General features: G+C 45.4%; 4 non-coding genes and 1 pseudogene across 4 annotated transcripts; 3 read left to right on the top strand and 2 right to left on the bottom strand.

The window, feature by feature from the left end:
• Positions 1 to 7,051: 7,051 nt before the first annotated feature.
• On the bottom strand, positions 7,052 to 7,124 carry TRNAV-CAC (transfer RNA valine (anticodon CAC)). The gene has a single exon. It is a non-coding gene; the product is annotated as a tRNA-Val (tRNA).
• Positions 7,125 to 11,821: 4,697 nt separating this feature from the next.
• TRNAS-CGA (transfer RNA serine (anticodon CGA)) lies at positions 11,822 to 11,903 on the top strand. The gene has a single exon. It is a non-coding gene; the product is annotated as a tRNA-Ser (tRNA).
• A 70-nt stretch (positions 11,904 to 11,973) lies between these two features.
• LOC107129590 (large ribosomal subunit protein uL16-like) lies at positions 11,974 to 12,615 on the top strand (annotated as a pseudogene).
• Positions 12,616 to 15,090: 2,475 nt separating this feature from the next.
• TRNAR-ACG (transfer RNA arginine (anticodon ACG)) lies at positions 15,091 to 15,163 on the bottom strand. The gene has a single exon. It is a non-coding gene; the product is annotated as a tRNA-Arg (tRNA).
• Positions 15,164 to 16,515: 1,352 nt separating this feature from the next.
• On the top strand, positions 16,516 to 16,588 carry TRNAR-ACG (transfer RNA arginine (anticodon ACG)). The gene has a single exon. It is a non-coding gene; the product is annotated as a tRNA-Arg (tRNA).
• The last annotated feature ends 6,513 nt before the right edge of the window (positions 16,589 to 23,101 follow it).

Below are 23,101 nucleotides of genomic sequence, written 5' to 3'. Positions count from 1 at the left end.
ACTCCTTTGTTCAAACTACAAAATATGTAAATAATTGACAAAAAAATTCCTCAAAATTGTGGAATTCTCAGACCCGGATAGACCAACGAGTAACAAATCACATAAATGATCTTAGACAGACTGTTATTTAGATAGAAGATCATACAATGAGCTTAGAGCATTGATTACAAATACAATGTGATTAAAATGCTTCTAATTTCTACATAACTCCCTGTTCATATAATACTACTAAACATCATTTAAAAAAATGTTAGACGCCATCTAGAAAAAAAGAAATAAAAATTTAACATTAGATTGTAGATCCAGCCCTACAGGGCCTGTGGGTGTTTTCTTCGTGTGCGGAGATGAGAGATCATAGAAAAATAGACACGAGACAAAGAGATAGAAGAAAAGACAGCTGGGCCCAGGAGACCACTACCACCAATGTGTGGAGTCCAGTAGTGGCCCTGAACACACTGAGATAGAAATTCTCATTGGGTGCCAGATGTAGGGTCCAGCTCTACAGAGTCTGTGGGTTTTGTCTTTGTGTGTGGAGACAAGAGATACTAGAAAAATGAAGACACAAGATAAAGAGATAGAAGAAAAGACATTTGGGCCCAGGGAACCACCTACCACCAATGCATGGAGTCCGTTAGTGGCCCCGAATGCCTGGACGAACTGCTATTTATTGTATACAAGGCAAGGGGGCAGGGTAAGGAGTGTGAGTCATCTCAAATGATTGATAAAGTCAAGCAAGTCATGTGTTCATGTGACAGGGGGCCTTTCCCTTTGTGGTAGCCAAAGCAGAGAGGGAGGACAGCATATGCCAGCATTTCTTCTTTGCACTTATCAGAGAGATGAAAGACTTTAATACTTTCACTAATTCTGCTACTGCTGTCTTCTAAAAACTTAAAAGGAGGAGCCAGGTGTACAGGCAGAACATAAAAGTGGACAAGGAGTGTGACCTTTGAAGCACAGCACCCCAGGGAGATGTTTAAGCCTCGGATGACTGCAGGCAGGCCTGGCTAATGTCAGGCCTCCAACAAGAGCTGGTGGAGCAGAGTGTTCTCTAACTCCCCCAGGGAAAGAGAGACTCCGTTTCCTGGTCTGCTAAGTGATGGATGCCTTCCCAGGCACTGGCACTACCACTAGACCAAGGAATCCCCAAGTGGCCCTTATCCGCGTGTGATAGAGGGCTCACACTCTTGTCTTCCAGTCACTTCTCACAATGTCCCTTCAGCTCCTAACTCTGTATGACCTGGTTTTTCTTTGGTAATAATAATAATACAAAGATTAATACTAAAAACTAATGATTGATAATATCTGTATATAATCATCTCTGTATTCTATTTCTAATATAACTTTGTCTTGTCTTATCCTAACTATTTTCTTTATTATATTGGAACAGGTTGTGCCTTCAATCTCTTTTCTCAGCACCTGGGTGGCTTTCTGCCCACATTAGATATGGGCCACACAGGCAAATTAGGCAAATTAAAAGAACAGGTTTTTAAAGCATCTCAGGCTCATTTAACTCTCCTGCCTGGGACTGACATTCTCACTGAAGCTACTGATGGACTTTCAAACATAAACCCTCTTAAATGGATTAAGAACATTAGAGGATCAACTATTGCAAATTTTGCTTTAATGTGTATCTGTTTATACTGTTTACTTTTAGTCTACAAATACAGAAGACGCCTCTGGAGAGAGACCAGACACTATGAACAAGCCTTAACAACAATGGTGGCGGTTTAAAAAAAAAAGTGCGGCATGTTGGGAAAAGGGCTTGTGGGGTGCCTGCATAAACTGGCAATAAAAATATGGGACAATAAGTTGTGGAAAGCCACAAGAGACCTCTGAAGAGGAAAGCCTTCCTATCACCATTATGTTCCCATGCTCTGAGCGCAACATGCTCTCTTACCCATAAACACTGTGTTGAAGGAGAAAGACACTCCTTTGAAGCATTGGAATGTAGGCAGACGTGCAGGCTCCTAATTAAGCCTGCTCCCACTAGCTACTCTCCGATAAGTTAAAGATATGCTGTTTGAACACAAAGGAGATTCATTTAAATCACGATTGGTATAGATTATGCCTATAACACACTGACTCCCTTTCACCATTTCACCCTAAACATCTGCTTCTTAGATCTAAGTGATTGTATTCAATAAATAGTGTGGAGACGAGAGCTTGGTACCATTTTGCAATTGGCCCCCTGGCCCCCACTCTTTATACACTCTTTTTTCTTTTTTTTTTTGAGACAGAGTCTCGCTTAGTCGCCCAGGCTGGAGTGCAATGGCGCGATCTCGGCTCACTGCAAGCTCCGCCTCCCGGGTTCACGCCATTCTCCTGCCTCAGCCTCCCGAGTAGCTGGGACTACAGGCGCCCACCGCCTCGCCCAGCTAATTTTTTGCATTTTTAGTAGAGACGGGGTTTCACCCGTGTTAGCCAGGATGGTCTCGATCTCCTGACCTCATGATCCGCCCGCCTCGGCCTCCCAAAGTGCTGGGATTACAGGCGTGAGCCACCGCGCCCGGCTATACACTCTTAACCTGTCTCTTCTCATTCCTTCCTCGCCACCAGACTTCAAGTACCCTATGGGTGGTGATGAGGCTGGTCCCCATCAAAGATCTCTCTCCACTTAGAAAGCTTTGGAGGGGTTTCTCTCAGCTCTCCAGTCCTGGCACTTGGCAGCAGAAATACAAAGTGCCCTAGATTGATTTCTGTTAGTTTTATGGTCATGCTCCCCAACTTCAAAAGACTTTGCACTTGGGGATGCCTCAGTGGATATTCCTCTCTACTTTCCAGCTTGCCCCTTCACCTTCTTTTGGGATACTCTCCTCTAGCAGAGACAACTGGCAATGGTTTTTTGGCTACTTGGAATTCTGTGCTTGGGTCAAGTAGGCCCACAGGCAAATCTTAAACATCTTTTTGAGTTTTGATGGCTTTTTCCTCATTTACTATTCAAGGGTTTCTCTTCCTCTGCTTGTCTGCCCATCTGCCAGGAACCAGGGCAGCTAGAAACCTCTTTTCTCATATGAAGACCTCTTTCTAGGTGGAATTTGATTAGATTTCCTTGTACCAATTCCCTGGTGGGTTCAGAAAATCTACTATTTTGTAACTTATGCTCTTGCTTTATTATTAAATTGAGAGAAACAGACTCTTGCAATTTTCTACAACTTAACTAGGAATGAAATTCAGTGGGGTGTATTTTTAAATATATTTCCAGATTTCTGTGCCAAAATGCCTTTTGTCATGTATTGAAACTATTTCCTGGCCGGGCGCGGTGGCTCAAGCCTGTAATCCCAGCACTTTGGGGGGCCGAGACGGGCGGATCACGAGGTCAGGAGATCGAGACCATCCTGGCTAACACGGTGAAACCCCGTCTCTACTAAAAAAAATACAAAAAACTAGCCTGGCGAGGTGGTGGGCGCCTGTAGTCCCAGCTACTCGGGAGGCTGAGGCAGGAGAATGGTGTGAACACGGGAGGCGGAGCTTGCAGTGAGCTGAGATCCGGCCACTGCACTCCAGCCTGGGCGACAGAGCAAGACTCCGTCTCAAAAAAAAAAAAAAAAAAAAAAACTATTTCCTTTAAGATATATAGCAACTGCCTCGCCACTCTCACTTAAAAAACTAATGGTTTGAGGGTCCACTTCATGCCAGATGCTTTGCATGTTGTTTTAGGTAAACTTTAAATCACACTTCATTGATCCAAGAGATATTAAAATAGCCGTTATTGTTCTTATATTTAAGTTATGCAAAGTCACAAATAATGTCAACATGATGACACAAAAACATCAAGAAGTAAAATGGCCAACTGCCTACAGCTGCGTTCCTAAGCTTTACTTAGACTTCTAGATGAACCTGCTAGGCACATGCAGAGTGACAGGATGTCACATAAGTGTTTAGATACATTTCAGAAAGTTACCTTTAATAGTATCCATTGACTACACTGATGTTTACTGAGAACCTGACATAATCCAGTCTAGTCTTTTTTTTTCTTTTTTTTCTTTTTTTCTTTTTTTTTTGGAGACGGAGTCTTGCTCTATCGCCCAGGTTGGAGTGTAGTGGCACAATATTGGCTCACTGCAAACTCCGCCTCCCAGGTTCAAGCAATTCTCCTGCCTTAGCCTCCCAAGTACCCAGGCTACTGTCCAGCTAATGGGAAGGCACCCATTACTTAGCAGACTGCGAAAGGGAGTCTCTCTTTCCCCCGGGGGAGTTAGAGAACACTCTGCTCCACCAGCTCTTGTTGGAAGCCTGACATTAGCCAGGCCTGCCTGCAGTCATCTGGAGGCTTAAACATCTCCCTGGGGTGCTGTGCTTCAAAGGTCACACTCCTTGTCCACTCCCACCATGCCCAGCTAATTTTTTGTATTTTTGTAGAGACAGAGTTTCACCGTGTTGTCCAGGCTGTTCTCGAACTCCTGAACTCAGGCAATCCGCCTGCCTCAGCCTCCCAAAGTGCTAGGATTACAGGCATGAGCCACCACACCTGGCTGATCCAGTTCATGGCGGAGGCCTCTATAACAAAATACAGATTAAACAAGAGGAGAGCATACAAGTGTATTTAACATAAGTTTTGTGTGATATGAGAGACTAGAAATGAAGACCCAAAGAAACAGGGAAACATTTGTAGTTTTATGATAGGTTGACAAAAAGAAGATAGTTATGCAGAAGTGTAATCGTACAAAGAGGGTATGATGTAATGATAATAAACTGGGGGAACTTAGCAAGGCTTACTTGTTCAGGTTCTTCTGTGTGTCCCTGTGTCTTCAGAGAAAAACATGTTCCTTTCCTTCAGTTATAGGAAGGACACCTTTGGAATGAAGATTTCATGACCTGCTTTAGGGGAGAAGGGCTAGGGAAAGGTGAGAGTGAACTACTTGCTTCTGTGGTTTTGTCAAATGTCAAGATGTCATATCTCGGGGTAGCACGTTCTGAACCCCATCATCTGAATTATCTTATTTAGTTATTTACTTGGTGGTTGCAAGAAAGCTTCCAAAAACAGGAACTCTGTTTTATTCATAACTATAGATCCAGAGCTTTTCGCCACAAATTCCTATGTAGTGTTTGCATTTCTGACCATTTGCTTGAATGACCTCTACTATTGTTTATTCCAAAACCACTCCTTTGGCTTCTGTGACATCAGTTGTCCTGACTTTCTTTCTATTCCTCTGATACTTGTCATAGTCTTCTTCATAGGACCCTCTTCTCAAAAAACTGCAGGTTCAAAACTCTTTTTTTTTTTCTTTTTGAGACAGCATCTTGCTCTGTCACCTAGGCTAAAGAGTGTAGTGGCTCGATCTCGGCTCATTGCAACCTCTGTCCCTCAGGTTCAAGCGATTCGCCTGCCTCAGCGTTCCTGTGTAGGTAGGATTACAGGCACGCGCTACGACGCTCGGCTGATTTTTTGTATTTTTAGTAGAGACAGGGTTTCACCATGTTGGTCAGGCTGGTCTCGAACTCCTGGCCTCAGGCGATCCACCCATCTGGGCCTCCCAACGTGCTGGGATTACAGGCGTGAGCCAAGGTGCCTGGCTGAAACTCCTTTTAAACCACTTAGATTGGAATGCTGCTGTTGAAATTGCATTGGGTGATATTTACTATCTCTTGAAGAGCTACTTTTAAAAAATAATAACAGTTGTATTAATCAGGATTCTCCAGAGAAACAGAACCAATAGGAGGTGTGTATGTACAGAAAGATATTTATTTTAAGGGATAGGTTCACACAGTTGTGGAGGTTGACAAAGATTATTTGTTTGGTCAAACTTTAGTCAGGTTCCTGAACTGTCTTCTGGGCCCATCTGTGCTATTCCTCGTAAAACCAGTTTTAGCAAGAATCCTGATAAATCAGTTTAGGAAGAATCCCCTACCCTTGATATCTGCTCCCACTCGATATCTGATCAGGTTCCTCATCCTCCACCATCCCCCAGGTAAGGTCTGATGGCCCTGGCCTGTCTTCAGCAAGAATCCTGCTAGGTCGGTTTAGCCAGAATCCCCTTATCCCTGATGCTTCCTCTTAGTAATTTTCCATCCACTGACCACCCACCACCCTGATCCTTGGCTATAAATTCCCACTTGTCCATGTAGTATTCAGAGTTGAGCCCAATCTCTTCTCTACTGCAAGACTCCTTTGTGGACCCTATTACCTACCATGATGGTCCTGAATAAAGTCTCTCTTACCATGATTTAGTAAGTGTCGTTAAGCGAAGAGCCTCAGATCGCAGCCCGCTGCCACCTGCGTTCTGGGCTAAGAGGAAGCATCAGGGATAAGGGGGATTCCGGCTAAACAGACTTCTTGTTACCTGCCCGAGGTCCTTGTCAGTTCTTAAGGACAGGTGCTTTGCATTATCCTCCAGCACTCTCCCGCCCACTGCAACCTTCCCCTCTCACCATGCAGGCGGTAAGCAGATATTGGTTGAAAATATCTAGGGCCGGGAGCGGTGGCTTAAGCCTGTAATCCCAGCACTTTGGGAGGCCGAGACGGGCGGATCACAAGGTCAGGAGATTGAGACTATCCTGGCTAACACGGTGAAATCCCGTCTCTACCAAAAAATACAAAAAAAACCCCTAGCCGGGCGAGGTGGCGGGCGCCTGTAGTCCCAGCTACTCGGGAGGCTGAGGCAGGAGAATGGCGTAAACCCGGGAGGCGGAGCTTGCAGTGAGCTGAGATCCGGCCACTGCACTCCAGCCTGGGAGACAGAGCGAGACTCCGTCTCAAAAAAAAAAAAAAAAAGGAAAAAGAAAATATTTATCTAGCAAGAGATAAATTGCCGGATGGCGGGCTAGGGCTAATGTCACTGCCCGGGTAGTCGCCACTTCGCTTAAAGGCGGAGCTGTTGTTAGAAATCCAGGTTCCAAAAGTAAGTAACAACCCCGCTCCTTTCTGTGACACTCTTCCAATGACCCCTTTTAGACCAAGGGGAAGGCCCGCAGAAGTGAGAGAGAGGGAAAGTTGTTTTACAGAGGCGAAACCATTCGGCCACAAGGGCTTCTCACGGACACCTCCTGTTTTCAAAGTGTACATACATGTTTTTTGGAGTAGAAAAATCTTTGATACCAAACGAGGGAAGAATGTTTCCGCCTGGTTTCGAACCGGGGACCTTTCGCGTGTGAGGCGAACGTGATAACCACTACACTACGGAAGCAGCCTCTACGAGGGTCCTACCCTGCAAAGCCCTGCAGGGCCTGGCCTGTTCCTTGTATGTGTGTCTAGAAAATGATCGTTGTGGTGCAGTTCTCCCCTTTTACTGTTTTCGAAAACAAAAGCAATTCATAACCAAGCTTCCCCAGGACTCCAATTCCTGCACAAATTTCAAACATGGAAAGCTAGAACAGAATGCTAGAGAATTTTATTTCAAGACCTCCCTATGCTGTCTATGCACGTTACTTTATCTGCACAACCCACCCGGATAGTCATATCTTGGTGACTTTTGGGAAAACCATGAACGACCTGAGACCAGGAGATGATTGGAGGCCATCAGCACTTTCTGCCACAGCTGCTGTCAGCATTTTGTTTGCAGTCAATTAACTAGAAGTAGTCATGGCTTCTGGGAAATATTGGGAAGTAGATGAAACATGTAGAGAACACCACCAACTCTGCCACAGAATGCAAATGCAAAGAGATACAGTCTTTGCCCCCAAGGAAATCAGAATCTAGTAATGTCTTCCTTATAAGATCATGATGATATATTTTTTCTATTGTCTTATTGCCCAAAGATATACCCATTGCAGACAAGAATCAAAACAAGATTATAGTTCATCTAACTTTTGAATCTCATGCTCTTTCTAGCAAAATTGTATTGGACACATTATATTAAGGCAAAATATTTTAAGTCATCTTGGACTTCTAGCCTCAGAACTGTGAGAAAATAATTTTTGTTCAATCCACCCAGTCTGTGGTATCTTATGGCAGCTCAAGTTTACAAATACAGGTGTGTTTACTATAACAAATAAAAGCAGTAATCAGAATAGTCTGACTCAGAGATCTTTGACATTGATGAGGATACTATATAATGTCCCTAGAATTAAAATAAATGTGCAACTTCTTAATATCTTACTTGATCTATATAAGCAGAAAAGTCTAGTAGATAGAAGTCTGACCTGAATCAGCAAAACAGAGAATCATGGCCTCCCAACCAATTCCCAGATATGAGCCAGCTTTGACTGAGGAGAAGGCCAGCTTCCCTTGAGAAAGTATACTCGTAGCTTAGTACAAATTTATACTGTTATTCTTCCTCCCTTCTCTAAAGGGTCCTGCGTCCATTTACCAGAGTGACTGTGCATTGGGAAAGGGGAAATAGGCAGACATATCAGGAATTACTAAACAAAGATCCTGAACAGACATTAATTCCTGGAGATACTAAGCATCACTATTGTCCACCTGGCAAATTAGGGACTCAGAGAGGTCAGACAATCAATGAAATTTTGCCTCTGGCCCATTTCACCATAGGAACAGCAGATCCCTGAACCTACTCTGTAGTTATTTTCCCAAATCCAGACAGAATATTTATATTGTTTCCATGAGTGATAGATTGCAGGCTATTATGATATAAATGGCCAAGTGGAAGCCACTGGAAATTCCTCTACCTATGACAATTATAAACCAAAAGCAATATTGTACTCCTGGAGGGACTGCCGAAAGGATGGCACCATCAAGGACTTGAAATATGCAGGAGTGGTGATTTTTACCATATCTCTATTCCACTCATTATTCAACTGCAGAAGACAAAAGGATTATGGAGAATGACAGTGAGTTATTGAAAATTTGGCCAGGTAAATATTCCAATTGAATCTGCTATTCCAGATGTGGTTTTGTAGCAGGATGAGCTGCAGACAAAACTCCTCAGACACTGGATTAAAGAAGGAAGAGGTTTTTTATTCGGCCGGGAGCGTCGGCAGACTCGCGTCTTAAGAGCCGAGCTCCCCGAGAAAGAAATACTCGGCCTTTTTAAAGGCTTACAACTTTAAGGGGTCCACGTGAAAGGGTCATGATAAATCAAGCAAGCATGGGAAACATGACTGGGGGCTACATGCATCAGCTAACAGAACAAAAAGTTTTACAATGCTTTTTTCATACAGTGTCTGGAATTTACAGATACACAAGTAGTTTAGGCCAGGGGTTGATATTATTATTATTACTTCGTTTAACTCCTAGGGCCGGGTGGTAGTGCCAAGGTTGTCTGGCTATTTATCTTACTTTTGTTTCTTTCTCTCTTTTCTCCTGTCTTTGAACTAGGCAAGGTGGGGGGAGGAGGGCAGCAGGAGTAGTAGTGGTCTCCTCCCTTAGTTTCATTAGTAGAAATATTAACACATCTCCTGGTACCTGCTATGCTGTTATTGATATGGTTAGATCTTTTTTCTTTATACTTAAACATTAAGACCATCAGAAGCAGTGGTCTTTTAGCTGGCAAGGCCAGCAGTACACCTTATCTGCCCTACTGTTGCAGGACTTTTCCTTAGTTCAGCTAAAGGTGGGGTTCTTTCTTCCACGGCCATGAAAATTAGTGAGTAAGACAGGGTTTTATTGGGTGAAAAGGGAAAAGCGGGGAAACAGGGACTCTCGCAAGGCCAGAGTCCCTCCACTAGAGCGTTTCCACTTCCCGCCCAGCAGCTGGAATCCCAGGTTCCACATAGGAAGAGGAGGGGTCAGGCTCCTCCCAGCTGTAAACGTCATGAACTTTCTGAGGCTCCACCTCAGTGGGCAGGCTGGTTGGAATCCAGGAACCCCCTCCCACCTGACTGTCTCACTATCTTGGGGGTATATGGAGTGTCTAACCCCATGTCACCAACTAGTCCACAGGGACCTTTATCACCTTACCGTTCTGTAGAACACCATACTGGTCTCTTACATTAATTTTATTTTTAGTGACAAGAAGGTAGCAACTACTCTATAACATTGGTAAGACATTTGTATGCCAGACGGTGGGAAATAAACCTCACAAAAAATCAGAGCCTTACTACCTCAGTGAAATTTCTAGGGGTCCCGTTGTCTGAAGCATTATGAGTTGGTGCATCTGATACCTTTCCTTATTAAGAAAGTGGGCCGGGCGCTGTGGCTCACGCCTGTAATCCCAGCACTTTGGGAGGCCGAGGTGGGAGGATCATGAGGTCAGAAGATCGAGACCATCCTGGTCAACACGGTGAAACCCCGTCTCTACCAAAAATACAAAAATTAGCCCGGCGCGGTGGCGGGCGCCTGTAGTCCCAGCTACTCCGGAGGCTGAGGCAGGAGAAGGGCGTGAACCCGGGAGGCAGAGCTTGCAGTGAGCCGAGATTGCGCCACGGCACTCCAGCCCGGGAGACAGAGCGAGACTCCGTCTCAGAAAAAAAAAAAGAAAAGAAAGAAAGTGGTGGCCGGGCGCGGTGCGGGCGCGGTGGCTCACGCCTGCAATCCCAACACTTTGGGAGGCCAAGGCGGGCGGATCACGAGGTCAGGAGATAGAGACCATCCTAGCTAACACAGTGAAACCCTGTCTCTACTAAAAAAAAATACAAAAAAATTAGCTGGGCATGGTGGCGAGCGCCTGTAGTCCCAGCTACTCGGGAGGCTGAGGCAGGAGAATGGCATGAACCCGGGAGGCGAAGCTTGTAGTGAGCCTGGGCGACAGAGCGAGACTCCGTCTCAAAAAAAAATTAAAATTAAAATTAAAATTAAAAAATAGGCCGGGCGCGGTGGCTCAAGCCTGTAATCCCAGCACTTTGGGAGGCCGAGACGGGTGGATCACGAGGTCAGGAGATCGAGACCATCCTGGCTAACACGGTGAAACCCCGTCTCTACTAAAAAAAAATACAAAAAACTAGCCGGGCGAGGTGGTGGGCGCCTGTAGTCCCAGCTACTCAGGAGGCTGAGGCAGGAGAATGGCGTGAACCCGGGGGGCGGAGCTTGCAGTGAGCTGAGATCTGGCCACTGCACTCCAGCCTGGGCGACAGAGCGAGACTCTGTCTCAAAAAAAAAAAAAAAAAAAATTAAAAAATAAAAAAAAAGAAAGTGGTACAATACTGAGTAGAACTCTTTGGATTTGGGAGGCAACATTTGGACACACTACACCAAACGATTTATCAAGTAACCTGAAAATATCCCAGTTTTGAGTTATCCCAGTTTTGAGTGGGGGCCCTAGAACGTTCTGCTACAGGACCACGTTGCAGCTCATGCGACTCTGCCACTGGGACCATAAGAACCAGAAGAGTTGATCTTGCTTAGTGTCGAAGAAGAGGGATGTTATCTGGAGGCTTTGGCAAATTTCTACAGGTGAATCACAGCACAGAACTTCAGAATTTCAGAGCAAAGTTATGCCATCCTCTGTGGGTAACTACTCTTCTTTCGACAAATAGCTTTTAGTTTGCTACCAAGTTCTTAGTACAGTTTGAATGTTTGGCCACATGCCACCACATTACCATATGGCCTCAGATCAGATGCAGATCTTGAACTGGATAGTGTGTGTTACCAAGACATAAATTTAGACATGCACAGCAGCATTTCATTATCAAATGGAAATGGGATGTATTAGATAAAGCTTGAGCAGGTCCTAAAGGCACAAACAGGTTGCATGAGGAAGTGGCACAGATGGTCATGGCATCTACCCTTGCTACATTGCCTTTTCTTTGTGTGTGTGTGTGTGTGTGTGTGGCCTCATAAGAGTTCTAAATGACCAGTTGACTGAAGAAGAAAAAACTCAAGAATGGCATATAGATGTTCTGTACAATATGCAGACATCACTTGAAAGTAAACAGTTGCAGCCCCACAGCCCCACATACAAATAAACAAGACAGGCTAGCAGTGAAAATTACAGCGCTCAGGGCCCTATGCATTTGTGTTTTTGACGCATAAATAGGCCCTTAGAGGGCTGTGATGGCCGAGTGGTTAAGGTGTTGGACTCGAAATCCAATGGGGTTTCCCCACGCAGGTTCAAATCCTGCTCACAGCGCTTCTGTTGTTTCTTTTTTTTTCTTCCTGAATCACAAATCGCTGTGACTCTCAGTCTTTCTGGTGTCGCCATGGGCCGCCGTCTCGCCGGTTGTTACCGGTATTGTAAAAACAAGCCTTCCCCAAAGTCTTGCTTTTGCTGAGGTGCCCCTGAGGCCAAGATTCGCATCTTTGATCTGGGGCGGAAGCAAGCAAAAGTGGGATGAGTTTCCGCTCTGTGGCCACATGGTGTCAGATGAATATGAGCAGCTCTCCTCTGAAGCCCTAGTGGCTGCCCAAATTTGTGTCAGTAAGTACATAGCAAAAAGTTGTGGCAAAAATGACTTTCATATCCGAGGGCGGCTGCACCCCTTCCACGTCATCTGCATCAACAAGATGTTGTCCTGTGCTGGGACTGACAGGCTCCAAACAGATATGGGAGGTGCCTTTGGAAAGGCCGCAGGGCACTGTGGCCAGGATTCGCATTGGCCAAGTTATCATGTCCATCCGCACCAAGCTGCAGAACAAGGAGCATGTGATTGAGGCCCTAAGCAGGGCCAAGTTCAAGTTCCCTGGCCGCCAGAAGGTCCACATTTCAAAGAAGGGGGGGTTTCACCAAGTTCAATGCGAATGAATTTGAAGACATGGTGGCTGAGAAGCGGCTCATCCCAGATGGTTGTGGGGTCAATTACATCCGGATCTTGGCCCTCTGGACAAGGGTGCGCCTTGCACTCATGAGGGCTTCCACTGTGCTGCCTCCTCTTCATACTCACCATAAATCCTACTTCCTGTCCAAAAAAACAAAACAAAACAAACAAAAAAAGCAGTGAGTAGAAATGAGGAAATTGAGACAAAAGGAGGATACACAACTTGGCCAAGGCTACAAGGAGGGAGTCGGCATAAAGGCGCCGTGCACTGTGGCTGCAGTGGGGCCCAAAACTGCCGAGCTTCTCACTTTCAGAGGAGAGGACCACCCACCCCCGTTTATAAATACTTTTGCATTTTCACGTGCCTATTTCGCCTACATTGAGTCCTTAAATAATATTTAGCCATTTAATGATGACTTATAATTTAACTTCGTAATTATATTAACTCCAAGTTTCTAGGTTGTTAATGAATTTTGTTCTTAAAATGTTTACCTCTTTTTTTTTTTTCTTTTGAGACGGGCAGGGCGGGGGGGCAGCACCGTGTCTCGCTGTGTTGCCCAGGCTGTTCTCGAAATCCTGGGCTTAAGCGATCCTCCCGCCTAGGCCTCCCAAAATGCTGGGATTACAGGCGTGAGCCACTGTGCCCAGTCAAAATGTTTACCTTTATTGAATTGATATATCAATTTTACCTAATTTGGGGAAGGGGGATGTTTCTTTTCTTTCTTTTTTCTTTTCTTTCTTTTTTTTTTTTTTTTTTTTTTTTTGAGACGGAGTATCACTCTTGTTGCCCAGGCTGGAGAGCAATGGCGCTATCTAGGCTCACTGCAAACTCCGCCTCCCGGGTTCAAGCGATTCTCCTGGGTCAGCCTCCCGAGCTGGATTACAGGCATGTGCCACTACGCCCGGCTAATTTTTTTTTTTTTTTTGTGATTTTAGTAGAGACGTGGCTTCACCATGTTGGCCAGGCTGATGTCGAACTCCTGACCTCAGGTGATCCGCCCACCTCGGCCTTCCAGAGTGCTGGGATTACAGGCGTGAGCCACCTCGCCCAGCCTGGGAGATGTTTCTTAAAATTTTTTCTGTTGCATAGAGTCTGAAATTATTTCCTCCGTAATGGTTTTGTGGTTATGGTTCTTTTGTTATGATTCTTTGGAGAATGAGATGGAAAACATATGATGTATACCCCAAGAATGTATTTTATTCCATTTTCTTTTTCATTATCTCAAAATTTAAAAGTATTTGGGTCTCTGACTACTGTTCCACACGAAACATCAGTATCCAACACAAGTATGTTTTTAAAAAATGAAATTATTTAATGAATGAACAGATGAACCGACTGCATAAATTAATGAAACTTTCACAAGTGCAATAGACACAATGGGGCGCTGGCTCACGCTTATTATCCCAGCACTTTGGGAGGCCGAGGCAGGTGGATCACCTGAGGCCAGAAGTTCGAAACCTGCCTGGCCAACATAGTGAAACCCCGTTTCTGCTAAAAATACAAAAATTAGCCGGGAATGGTGGCCCGCGCCTGTAATCCCAGCTACTGGGGAGGCTGAGGTGGAAGAATCACTTGAACCTGGGAGGTGGAGGTTGCAGTGAGCTGAGATGGCGCCACTGCACTCCAGCCTGGGAGACAGTGCCAGAGTGTGTCTCAAGAAAAAAAAAAAAAAAAAGCAATTTCCGAAGAGACTTAAGGTCTCTCAAATTTCAGTTTGATGCTTAACGTTAAACCAAACTTAAAGTTTAGGATTGTGCTGTGCAGCAGTACGGTGCAAGGTGAAGAGCCAAATCAAATCAATTTTCTTCCAAAGGACTTTAAGAACCTGTTTCCGTCTTTTTTTGAGACGGAGTCTTGCTCTGTTGCCCAGGCTGGAGTGCAGTGGCGTGATCTCGGCTCACTGCAAACTCAGTCTCCCGGGTTCACGCCATTCTCCTGCCTCAGTCTCCCAAGTATCTGGGACTACAGGCGCCCGCCACCACGCTGGGCTAATTTTTTGTATTTTTTAGTAGAGACGGGGTTTTACCGTGTTAGCCAGGATGGTCTCGATCTCCTAACCTCGTGATACACTTGCCTCGACCTCCCCAAGTGCTGGGATTACAGGCGTGAGCCACCACGCCCGGCCCTGTTTCTGTCTTTAATTAGAAAACGGAGACCCGGGAGATGGAGGTTGTGGTGAGCCGAGATCACCCCATTGCACTCCAGCCTGGTCATCAAGAGCGAAACTCCATTTCCAAAAAAAAAAAAAAACCAAAGGCCGGGCGCGGTGGCTCACGCCTGTAATCCCAGCACTTGGGAAGCCGAGGCAGGCAGATCACCTGAGGCCAGGAATTCGAGACCAGCCTGGCCAAAATGGTGAAACCCCGTCTCTACTTAAAATACAAAAATTATCCGAGCGTGGTGGAAGGCGCCGGTAATCCCAGCTACTCGGGAGGCTGAGGCAAGAGAATTGCTTGAACCCTGGAGGCGGAAGTTGCAGTGAGCCGAAATTGCGCCATTGCACTACACAGCCTGGGAGACAGACCTAAACTTCGTCTGGCAGGGGGAAGAAAAGCAGTTTCCGAGCCAGCCAGGAGTCGAACCTAGAATCTTCTGATCCGTAGTCAGACGCGTTGTCCATTGCGCCACTGGCCCGTCGACAGATGCCTGTTGATTATCTATTCTTCATTAGGATCCCTAAGAAAATAGTTGATTTGCAATACAACCAGGCACACATTGAACAAGACTGCGGATTCTGGCAAAGTGCGATTTTCTTTGTGGTCAATTTAAACAAGTTTCACTCCCTTCAGATAGTTATATTTATAAAGAAATTTTCTGCTTTGGAACATCATGTACGTAATAGAGTTACTGTCGTTCGCATTTTTTTAATTGATGTGCCTGCTTCTTTCTTTTCTTTTCTTTTCGGTTTTTTTTTTTTTTTTTTCTTTAGAGACGGAGTCTCCTTCTGTCACTTAGGCTGGAGTGCAGTGGCACGATCTCGGCTCACTGCAATCTCCGCCTCCCCGGTTCAAGCGATTCTCCTGCCTCAGCCTCTCGAGGAGCTGGGATCACAGGCGCGCGCCACCACGCCAGGTTAATTTTTTGTGTTTTTAGTAGAGACAGGGTTTCACCATGTTGGCCAGGCTGGTGTCGAACTCCTGACCTCAAGTGATCAACCTGCCTCTGCCTCCCAAAGTGTTGGGATTACAGGTGTAAGCCACGGCACTCGGCCTGGGAGATGTTTCTTAATGTCTTTTCTGTTGCATAAAGTATGAAATTATTTCCTCTGTAACGATTCTTTGGTTGTGTTTCTTTTGTTACGGTTCTTTGGAGAATGAAATGGAAAACATACGATGTATAACTCAGTAAAGTATTCCATTTTCTTTTTCATTATCTCAAAATTTAAAAGTATTTGCATCTCTGACTACTGTTCCACACGAAGCATCGGTATCCAACACAAGTATGTTTTTAAAAAATGAAATTATTTAATGAATGAGCAGATGAACTGACCGCATAAATTAATGAAGCTTTCACAAGTACAATAGACACAAGGGGGAGGTGGCTCACGCTTGTGATTCCCTCACTTTGGGAGGCCGAGGCGGGCGGATCACCCGAGGTCTGGAGCTGGAGACCAGCCTGGCCAATATGGTGAAACCCCATCTCTACTAAAAATACAAAAATTAACCGGGAGTGGTCGCGCGCGCCTGTAATCCCAACTACTCAACAGACTGAGGCAGGAGAACCGCTTGAACCCGGGAGGCGGGGGTTGCAGTGAGCCAAGATCGCGGCACTGCTCCCCAGCCTGGGCGAGAGAACGAGTCTCCGTCTTATTAAAAAAAAAAAAAAAGAAGAAGAAGAAGAAGAAGAAGAAGAGGAAGAGGAAGGGGAAGGGGAAGGGGAAGGGGAAGGGGAAGGGGAAGGGGAAGGGGACGGAGCAAGAGCAGCCGACACATCAACGATAATCGACAGATGCAGACTGATGGGCCAGTAATCGCAGACGCAACCGCGGGCCAGTGGCGCAATGGATAACGCGTCTGACTACGGATCAGAAGATTCCAGGTTCGACTCCTGGCTGGCTCGAGCGCTAATTTTGGCTTTTTTTTTTTTTTTTTGAGATGGAGTATCGCTCTGTCGCCCAGGCTGGAGCGCAGTGGCTGCATCTCGGCACTCTGCAATCTCTGCCTCCCGGGTTCAAGCAATTATCCTGCCTCAGCCTCCCAAATAGCTGGTACTACAGGCGGACGCCACCAGGCTCAGCTAATTTTTTGTATTTTAGTAGAGACGGGGGTTTCACCGTGTTGCCCAGGCTGGTCGCAAACTCCCGCGCTCAGGCAATTCGCCCGCCTTGGCCTCTCAAAGCGCTGGGTCTACAGGCTTGACCCACCGCCTCCGGCCTGGAAATTGCATTTTTTAAAATCTCTCCCTTTTTTTCCTCCAACTGATACTGAGAAATGGGTTAGCTCAAAGAGATCCCTGGAAAGACAACTCAAAAAATTCAAACATTCGACGACAAAAAGAAATAAAGTTCTAGATCAGGCGTGGTGGCTCACGTCTGTAATCCTAGCACTTTGAGAGGCCGAGGCAGGCGGATCACCTGAGGTCAGGAGTTCGAGACCAGACTGGCCAACACGGCTGTACTAAACATGGCTCTACTAAAAATACTAAAAGTAGCCATCTGCAATCCCAGCTACTCGTAAGGTTGAGGCAGGAGAATCGCTCGAACCCGGCAGGCGGAGGTTGTAGTTAGCCGAGATGGGGCCACTGCACTCCAGCCTGGGCTGTAGAGCAAGACACTGTCTCAAAATAAATAAAATTAAAAAAAATAAAGTTACAATACGTGCTACAAAGTGAATGAACCTTGAACATATTATGCTAAGGAAAAGAAGCCAAACACGAAAAGCTACATATTGTATGATTCCATTTATAGGAAATCTCCAGAATAGACAAATATGTAAAGAGAGAAAGTGTGAATATTTGCCAGGGGCTGGAGAAAGGGGAATGAGTATAAAGTTTGTTTGGGGTGATGAGAATGGTTTGAAATTAGATAATGGTGATAGTTGCACACGTCTGTGAATACACTAAATAGTGAATTGTACACTTTCAAAAGTTGGATTTTATGTTATGTTAATTATATCTTAATTTTTAAAATCCAAATTAAAAAAAAGGATTGACCGACCGACTTTTCTTCTTTTCTTTTGAGTCTGGATCTCCCTTTGTCGCCCAGGCTGGAGTGCAGTGGCGCCATCTCGGCTCACTGCAACGTCCGCCTCCAGGTTTAGGTCATTCTTATGTCTCAGCCTCCGGAATAGCTGGGACTACAGGTGCCCGCCGCCAGCCCTGGCTAATTTTTGTGTTTTTAGGAGGGGCGCGGTGGCTCACGCCTATAATCCCAGCACTCTGGGAGGCCGAGGCGGGCGGATCACTTGAGGTCAGGAGTTTGAGACCGACCTGGCCAACATGGTGAAACTCCGTCTCTATTAAAAATACAAAAATTAGCCGAGCTTGGTAGTGGGCGCCGGTAATTCCAGCTACTCGGGAGGCTGAGGCGGGAGAATCGCTTGAACCTGGGAGGCGGAGGTTGCAGGGAGCCGAGATCGCACCCCTGCACTCCAGCTCGACCCCCAAGAGCGAAACCCGCCAAAACAAAACGCAAAAAAAGGAAGGAAGGAAGGAAGGAAGGAAGGAAGGAAGGAAGGAAGGAAGGAAGGAAGGAAGGAAGGAAGGAAGGAAAAAGAATTTTTAGTAGAGACGGGGTTTCGCCATGTTGGCCAGGTGAGTCTCGAACTCCTGAACTGAAGTGATCCGCCCGCCTCAGCCTCCCAAAGTGCCGGGATTACAGGCGTAAACTACCGCGACCGACCGACATTTTTCTTTCTTTTTTTTTTTTTTTACTTTTGTTTTGGTTTTTGTTGTTTTGTTTTGTTTTGTGTTTTGTTTTGTTTTGTTTGAGACGGAGTGTTGCCCTGTTGCCCAGGCTGGAGTGCAGTAGCGCGATGTCGACTCACTGAAGCCTCTGCCTCCCGAGTTCCAGCGATTCTCCTGCCTCAGCCTCCTGGGTAGCTGGGATTACAGGAGCATGCCACCACGCCCGGCTTTTTTTTTTTTTTTTTTTTTTTTTTTTTTTTTTTTTTTTTGGTTTGGGGGATATATTTAGTAGAGATGAGGTTTCGCCATTTGGCCACACTGGTCTCGAACTCCTGACCTCAGGTGATTCGTCCGCCTCGGCCTCCCAAAGTGCTGAGATTACAGGCGTGAGCCGCCGCGCCCGACCACTTTTTTTACTATTTTAAACCAAGCATCTTTTTGTTTGTTTGTTTGCTTATTCTGTGCCTATGCTTACCCAGACAATTTCTTCATTGATTTTCCCCCGCCTTGGGCAGATTTCCACTCTTCAGACCCTTTCCTGCACAACTTTGTCCCTGAGCATAGGTCCTGGACGAAAAAGAAGGGACATCGCCTGGAGAAATATTGCATCAAGAAAGGCGCGGCTGTGAAGAATAGATATCAGTGTCTCCCTTAGGCCCTCAGTTCGGCGATCTTGGTAATGCCCTGTCCCATGCCTGCGAACGCGATTCAACCTCGATCTCCCCGTCCCGCCCCATGATCGCACCAAGAAGAGCGTAAGAGCCTCCCTGCTACAGACTGACACTAAGAAACCAGATTTGAAAAGGATCACAGACAAACGTTAAACATGCAACAAGAGGGAGAGGGTGTAAGGAAGAGACATTCTTGGGGCGGTGTCTGATAAAACAGATGGTTGTCCTTTCCAGATGTTTCTGAATTTGATCCCCGACGCCTGGGGCATTGTGGAGGAACTTGCAAAGGAAATCAAGGTGTCGCAGGAAAGAGAACACGCACAAGCAAAAGACACCTTAATTTGTGGTATTCTCAATATTTATCTTACCGAAGTGTATCGACGATGGACAATGTGCGATGTGATGGGTGCTGGGAACTCAACGAACTCTCCACGCGCCTAGACCTCATTGGATCCACTTTCTCTTGGCTGTGAGCCAAAAAAGCGGTGGGTGTGGGGGACGGTCCAAAGGATTCGGAGCTCGGTAAAATGCTACTCAAACTTTAGCATGCTGGAGAATCCCTGAGAAGGAGTATTATACCCAGTTTTCTGGGACTTACCTCCGGTGATTCTAGGTCGATTCTTTGATGAGGCCCATTAATTTTTAACTGGGTGATGCCGAGCAGACTGTAAGCAGCACTGTATTCGTGCGTTTTCTTTTATCGTCCACTTTTCGCAACTAACACCAACAGAGAACTTCCACAGTAGAAGGCGAAAAATTGAGCGTCTACCAGGGGTGAGACTCACAGTCTTATATCGCTGGGCTTTAACCAACCGAGGTAATTCCCTTCTACTTTCAAGATTTTTATTTTTGTTTTCGTTTTTAATAAATTGTAGGTTTCGTCGCATTGTTTTGTTCTGTTCTGTGGTGGCTTCATAGAAAGACAATACCAACCTGGGCGTGGTGGTGTGACCCTGATACCCAGCTACTCAGGAGGCTGAGGCGGAAGGATCGCTTAAGGCCGGGAACTGAAGGCCAGCTTGGACAACAGAATGAGACCCTCGTCTCTAATCAAATAAATAAATTTTTTGAAAAAGACGTCTCCCCCTTAAACAAAATGTTCTCTTCTGAAATTGCATTCTCTTAATCTCCTGTCTTTTACTGGCACTGAGAAAAAAGTTGGCTGAAAGAGATCTCTGGAAAGACAACTAAAAAAAAACTCAAATAAAGAGTATTATTCGACCGGGTGTGATGGCTCACGCCTGTAATACCAGCACTTTGGGAGGCCGAGGCAGGTGGATCGCCTGAGGTCAGGAGTTCCAGACCAACCTGGCCAACATGGTGAAACCCGGTCTCTACTAACAATACAAAAATTAGCCTGGTGTAGTGGTGGCCACCTGTAATCCCAGCTACTTGGGAGACTGAGGCAGGAGAATCATTTGAACCTGGGAGGCGGAGGGTGCAGTGAGCCGAGATGGCCCCACTGCATTCCAGCCTGGGCGATGAGAGTCAAACTCCGTCTCAAAAAAAAAAAAAAAAAGTATTACTCGACTATAAAAAGAAATGAAATTCTTTTTTTTTTTTTTTTTTTTTTTTTTTTTTGAGACGGAGTCTCGCTCTGTCCCCCAGGCTGGAGTGCAGTGGCCAGATCTCAGCTCACTGCAAGCTCCGCCTCCCGGGTTCACGCCATTCTCCTGCCTCAGTCTCCCGAGTAGCTGGGACTACAGGCGCCCGCCACCTCGCCCGGCTAGTTTTTTGTATTTTTTAGTAGAGATGGGGTTTCACCGTGTTAGCCAGGATGGTCTCGATCTCCTGACCTCGTGATCCACCCGTCTCGGCCTTCCAAAGTGCTGGGATTCCAGGCTTGAGCCACCGCGCCCGGCCAAGAAATGAAATTCTAATACAGGCTACAACATGAATGAACATTGAAAATATTATACTAAGGAAAAGAAGCCTTTGACCTTCGATATGTTAAGCACATTGGGCCCCCATCCCACTCTGCTGAAAAACTACAGAGATTGTATTTGAAGTTAAAATACTTTATTTTCCCCTGAGTATTCTAGAGCAGCACTGTCCGCAACAGCCGCTCACGCATATTTCAAAAACGTAGCACAAAAACAGAAAGAAAAAAGAAATCTCATATTTTCTTGATAACATGTTTAAATGATAATATGAGGAGTTAAAATATATTAGAAGTACCTGGGCGCAGTGGTATGCTCTTGTAATCCCAGCTATTCCAGAGGCTGTGGAAAGGGGGATTTCCTGAACCTAGGAGTTTGAGACCATCGCGGGCAATACAGCGAGCCCCCTTCTCTTAAAAAAAAAAAAAAAAAAAAATTAAATTAATTTCACTTGCTTAACTCTACTTTCTTATATTACTAGAAAACTTAAAATTACCCACTATATGATATTGTATGTTAATTCTCACATCTTCTTGTGGTTATTGATGTGGTAACATCAGTAAAGTGCTATCAATTTACCAGGGGCACAGTCCCTTTGAGCAGACTCCAGACTCTATAATGCTGTCGTATTGCATTTGTTTTTCATCAATAAATACATATTTTCTTCTCTTAAACCAATTTCTTTTTTTTCTTTGTGTGTGTGTGTGTGTGTGTGTGAGAGAGAGAGAGAGAGAGAGAGAGAGAGAGAGAGAGAGAGAGAGAGAGAGAGACGGAGTCTTGCTCTGTTGCCTAGGCACTCCATGGTGAAATCTTAGCTCACTGCAACCTCCGCCTCCCAGGTTCAAGAAGTTCTCCTGCCTCAGCCTCCTGAGTAGCTGGGATTACAGGTGCCCGCCACCATGCCCAGTTAATTTTTGTGTTTTTTAGTAGAGATGGGGTTTCACCATGTTGATAAGGCTGGTCTCGAACTCCTGGCCTCATGTGATCCACTCGCCTCAGCTTCCCAAAGTGCTGGGATTACAGAAGTGAGCCACTGAGCCTGGCCTCTCTTACACCAATTTCTAGTGTGTAAAAACGGTAAACTCCTCATACTAAATTTCTTTTCCTGCTTTTCTTTTTTCATTCAAGAGAGCTGTATGGGTTGGCTAGTTAAAGAGCTTGCTTAGTAAACTGAAGATACTGGATTTCAGTTTGGTAGGGCTTTCTATAGGCTTTGTAAATTTTACAAGTGTAGCTCTATCTTTGTAGAATACAGTTTAAGGAATTTATTATTGATGACATCTGTGTTATTCATTTGTTATATGGTGTGGAAAACTAAAAAGCCTGAGGTCTAGTTCATCAATTTAGTTTTTGAGGGTGGCAAGAAGTCTTCAAGGAAAACAGGAGGAAAGACTGGATGGAATATGCTACATGATGGAAGCCATGTGAACAATCACTTCCTACATGGTGTGACTAAAGCACTGTCAATTATTTATTGGGAACAAAAAAAACTTTAGAATTTTCAGGTCTGGTGCGGTGGCTCATGCCTGTAACCCCAGCACTTTGGGAGGCCGAGGCGGGTGGATCACTTGAGGTCAGGAGTTCGTGACTAGCCTGGCCAAAATGGTGAAACCCTGTCTCTACTAAAAATACAAAAATTAGCCAGGCGTGGTGGCAGGCGCCTGTAATCCCAAGCTACTCGGGAGGCTGAGGCAGGAGAATCACTTGAACCTGGGAGGCAGAGGTTGCAGTGAGCTGAGATGGCAGCCACTGCACTCCAGCCTGGGAGCAAGACTCTGTCTCCAAAAAAAAAAAAAAAAAAATTAGTGTTTTCATCTGATGACAATGTCCTTGTCTATACAATAATACAATAAGATTATCAATGATTTCTTTTGCAATCATTGAATATTTTGTCTTTTATTTATGACTTTACCATTTGAGAACATGCAATAAGAACTTCAGTAGTTACTGGAAATCAACATTTTCAATTTTGTATGATCTCCACAATTTTTTTTTTTTTTTGAGACGGAGTTTCACTCTTGTTGCCCAGCCTGGAGTGCAATGGCACAAACTTGGCTCACCCGACCTCCACCTCCCGGGTTCAAGCGATTCTCCTGTCTCAGCCTCCCAAGTAGCTGGGATTACAGGCGCCCGCCACCATACCCAGTTAATTTTTTTTTTTCTGTTTTTAGTAGAGA

The sequence above is a fragment of the Macaca fascicularis genome, chromosome 4 (genome assembly GCF_037993035.2).
Source record: "Macaca fascicularis isolate 582-1 chromosome 4, T2T-MFA8v1.1".
Taxonomy (NCBI): Eukaryota; Metazoa; Chordata; class Mammalia; order Primates; family Cercopithecidae; genus Macaca; species Macaca fascicularis.
Note: the sequence above shows the minus strand (reverse complement) of the source record. Positions and strands in the feature narration are given on the sequence as shown.